Here is a 5,000-nt window from a genome sequence, read left to right on the forward strand (position 1 = left end):
TAATCAATTAGTACCAACAGCTAAGAATATAAGAGTAATTGAATAATTTAATGCACTTAAAAGCTTGAATGTGCATAGTTTTCAATATTACTTAAAAATGAGATTGATCTCAAAATTAATTATCCTTAACAGTTTAAAAAATATACAATTTTCCTAATTACTTCATAATTTTATTTTATATAAAATTCAGATTTTTATATCATCAACTAAACTATTTTTCGGAAATTTTTAATGCATAATCAACAAACAAATGATTTAATTAGGATCAAATGAGAAAAAATATATATAGGGGTCATTAAGTCACAGGGTCCCTTAAGAAGCCCCTACAGCGCACCGCGTGAGGTGCACTGACGGCACTACCCAACCCCGTCCTCTTCCACGGGGTCTTGGCTGTTCTGTTAACCTTGCTTGAGAAAAAATTCTTTCTTAAAATTTTAAACTGATTTCGAATTAATGAATTATGATAGTTAAGCTATAGTTCATACAATTTTCCCTTATTGTTAGTCTCCTTTAGCATTCCTTACAGCTACTGAGTCTTTACAGCATGAAGACTTAAGATGCAACCAAGAATCAGCAAAAAGTATGACTAGGATCTTTTGTAGGAAATTACAAAAATATATTCCAGCGTTTACCTTCCGCCCATGGAAAGTTAAGTGGGATTTCTAGAAAAGACAAACAGATCATTTGAAAACTCTGACGGAGTTTCTGGAAAATGCTACGGAAGTCTTCCCAAAGTCTCTAATACATAGTTTATCTCTTGAATTCACGGGATGCTAAGATTATGGAAGTTTGCCTAATTTTTTTAATAAAAAAAAGATGCATAATGAAATCTAAGCAACTGTCCAGAATATTTTCCACCACAAAACTTCACGAAATCAAGCACCCAATCAAAATAATAAAAAACCTGTAAAGGTACGTAAACCTGTTTGTTCACGTCTTCTACGTAACAATAAGTTAGTATAAGGGTATTTTAATTTGCAAAAGCTGCTTAAATCACTTGCCTTGAGATTCTCTGTACTGCACACCGCACGTTAGAAGCAACTGGTTTCATCAGCCAACGCCTAGGGGTGCACTGAAGTTCATGGGGAATAATGAGAGAGTTATTAATGTACCAGAAAATGGGCCAAGGTCCCGTTGTACTTGAAAGAAACGTCACGAAGCGCCATCTGTGCTTATGGGTAAAGGCTAGAGGTCCAATTCGAAACCACTCACACAATTACAGGTTTTATCCAAGACCATCTGAAAGAGAAGGGAAGGGTCCATTAAATTTCCTGGAAAATAGGACAAACTCATGGAATGGGGAGGGTAACATTCAGGACATTTTGACTTTTGTTTGATTTTATGATGTTTTGTGGTTAAAAAGACAAGCTGAACACTCACCTGAAGCGACTGTGACTGCTGCCAAGATAGACAACTGATACAACTTCAGTACAACTGAAGCAAACTGAAACTAGCCAGTGCAACCAACTAACTCAACAGAAAGACTTCCTTCCCAGCTGCCCTCTCCTAAGGCTCAACAACAAATGCACACGCACTACTTCCTCCTATCTCTTCACCTCCTCCTAATGCTACTACTTCTTCGTCCAACCACAACCCCCCATGATTAACGTATCAATGACTCACATAATCCCGCATCCACACAAGAGGCCTCCACTGTCGAACCTTCCTAGAAGACTCAGGCATGTCATTCTGTTCAATCACATCTGATTCACTCTTCAACTCATCACCTTCATCACAACCCCCACTCAATTCCTCATCACTCTTATCAAGAATCCCTACGTATATGTAACACATGACGAGGTACACCAACGCCAACATCATTCTCTGACGCTACCTTTGTTACACGACCCTTCCCATTTAGAAATGCACTTTGTATCAGGCGGCTTCACGAAACTTCATCACCAACTTATACAGCATACTCAGCTACTATCAGTCTTGTTCCGCACCTCTGGATGTCTCCAAGCATAGTTAAATAACATGTTGCATGGAGCACTCTCAGCACTAACACCATTTTTTGCTGAAAGGTTATACCAAAACACTATCATCAAAGTGTCCTCATTGTTAAACTTTATAGTGCCATGTTCCCATTACCAGAAGCATAACACCTCTCAATGTTCCACGCTATGCATACTTTTTCAAATCTATGAGATCTGAATGCGGTACTGTTATCTACAAAGAATTTCATCAGGGAGGCCCTCTCTTGACACATGAATGCACAAAATTTGAGCAAATATCTCTGGCATTTTTTGACCCAATCTTTCTCCAAACAGCAAATCACTTGGGTAGTCCATCAAATAACTCCTTCCTTTGTAATGTCCATCCATTGCTAAATCTACACCAATTTTTCTCTAACTTCACTAAACAGAATTTAACAGGCGCTGGATCAATCGACCTGAACTGCAAACACGCACGAATGCATTTCAACATCAATCTCTTCACTTTCAACTAATCAGAAAAATGATCAATCACCAAAAATGATGCTTATCACGCAACTTGCTCAAACTAACTGCCACGTGGGCACCTGAAGCTCGCTATAAAGCTTTCCTCACTCTGGTTAATCTCAGATTTATTTTGACAAGATTTTTACCAATGTCACGGTGACATCCAATTTATACTGATCAATTATATCTTATAAACAGACAATCCACTACCAGCATCTCTGACATACCAGAAACCTTAAAACCTGCAAAGATAACATGGAACTCATTTTTGAATCTGTTATCTCAATGTCTCAAGATCCTATCTCATTGCAACATCCACCCCCACTACATCTAGTTCAGCAACAGTGATGTGAGCTGGCACCAACTGGCTTAATGCCCCATCCTCAACAATCACTCCATTCATCTCCAATCACCTATAGCTAGTTTATTAGCATCACACCAAACTTTGCCAACCTTAACATCAGGAACAGACAAATACCCGCAAACAGGGTTATCATCTTGCACCTTTTTAACCAACAACTGAGCCTTACCGCCAATCCAGTCCCCCCAAGCATAACCACTCATTCCTTCTCGGAACTACACTTCAAATCCAAGACTGGATAAATGCCCCACCAGCTTACCACAAATAGAAAAACAAATTTCGGGTGATAATTTCTCTGTTCACATAAGGGATCCTGCCAAGGTTTTTCACTATCACCACGACAAAGAGACTCCCAACACACGTCCACCATCCAGTGACTCCGGAATCTTGTTTCTAATCCAAAATTATGTGGATGAGAATTCACCTCTTCCACAGAAACGATATTCTCATTTACAATAATATCATCTATGTAACTATCTTTACCAGACATGCTTTCTCATCTCTTGAACGACCTCTTTTCAAGATCTTCGACATTATTTTAAGTTAGTAATTTAAACCAAAACCTAGTCTACTCTAATATAGCTTACCCTTTATATGACGCTCGCTGACATGACCATAACGGGTCAAATCTGATCTGAAGACAAGCAGACATCAACTAGAGTCAGTGGCTCTGGAATCAAACAACAGTATCATCACAGACCGCAACATCAGCACTGGGGACATTCCATGTAATCATTAAAGTTTCTGAACTCTAATGCTGGTCACACCTTGCTCTTATTAATCTGACCTTTGGCCATTAGTGGTATCAGACCCCTGCTTTAGCTAGTTTAGCACCCTTTTCTAACTAACTTTGATTTTCATACAATTTTTCTCTGATTGTAGGCAAGTAGTACTATACTTGCATAACAACTATCATTATTTAATTTTGGTGGAATTCCATTTTTCCACCGCCATGTTACCTTCCAACAATCACCATCAAAGTTTGCCAAAAAGTCCTTATCTTCAACAATCATTGATTTTGGCAATGCAGTAAACATTCCAGCACAAGCAAAGATTCAGCTCAATGGCTTCAACGTCTCCATCACTTCGTCACTCTCCAAAAACGTCACCTGACCCCCGGTCCACGCCACGCCCCCAGCCTCCACTGCATCCATACCAGCACAACCATTTGAAACAAACACAACTCAAGAACAACACTTCACTGCCTATACGCTGACAAAACGGACTGACCAATCATCAACTGCACTAAATGCGGCCTATCACTCGACCTAACGAACCCAAAAACAACAGTTCTAGAACACCCAGTATCCACAAAGCACTCCACCTGACCCTTCACAAACCTTAATGACAGGAAGCACCGTTAATACTGCAAACTGGTCCTCCGACACCATTTGAACAATTTCAAAACCGATCACACCACATATATAACAGACAAAACTGAAACAAAACCTAACCAATGTGGTCCACGACATCGAAAACATCTCAACTGCTAATTCACCAACATTCATATCACGCACCACTTTCCCTTGAGGATTATCTGCGCTTTTAGCAACTGCTACTATTGGCTTTTCAACCAGTTCGGACATCAACACCCTCGTAAAATCAACAATGCTGTCAAAAGTCATTTTATCAACTCTTGAAACTGCACGAAGTTCGTGTGATAACTGATGTCAATCCAACCACGAATGCCCTCAACAACAACGCATCAGAAGAAACACCTGCCAATCTTGCTACCATTTGGAAATCGGTCATATACACATCAACTGGTTCATCACACCACACACGCTTAGCAAACTGCTCATAAGCTTGAAATGGATTCACGGCAGAAGCTTAAATTAATGCTGAATTAATTGACTCTGTTCTTTTCTTGTCAACACTTAATTCATTATACACAGAATATGCATTTCCTTCTAAGAATAAAGGTATTGTAACTTGTAGTTAGTTCCCTAATTTCCTTTTCCTTCTAAGAATAAAGGTATTATGACTTGTAGTTCCTTAATTTCCTTAAGCCTAGCAACCTTTTCAAGGTTTTCAAACCATTCTCCAACATCACCGGTTTCATCAAATGGACGTAATGTGTCCGTCATCTTAACAAATACCCCTGCCGACGTCATTCTGCCAAATGCCTACATAGCTTGTGGTTAAAATGACAAGCTAACACTCACCTGAAGCGATTGTGACTGCTGCCAAGATATACG

At 39.3% G+C, this 5,000-nt stretch overlaps 1 protein-coding gene across 2 annotated transcripts in view; it reads right to left on the reverse strand.

Moving 5' to 3' along the window:
• The window catches only part of LOC136849145 (uncharacterized), a 112,807-nt gene that overhangs the window by 71,798 nt on the left and 36,009 nt on the right, over window positions 1–5,000 (reverse strand). For both annotated transcript variants that reach the window (XM_067122222.1, XM_067122221.1), the window contains exon 3: window positions 1,002–1,239. The gene's annotated coding sequence lies outside the window, so the exon portion shown is untranslated. The remainder of the gene's footprint in view (window positions 1–1,001; window positions 1,240–5,000) is intronic.

Source organism: Macrobrachium rosenbergii, chromosome 20 (genome assembly GCF_040412425.1).
Source record: "Macrobrachium rosenbergii isolate ZJJX-2024 chromosome 20, ASM4041242v1, whole genome shotgun sequence".
NCBI lineage: Eukaryota > Metazoa > Arthropoda > Malacostraca > Decapoda > Palaemonidae > Macrobrachium > Macrobrachium rosenbergii.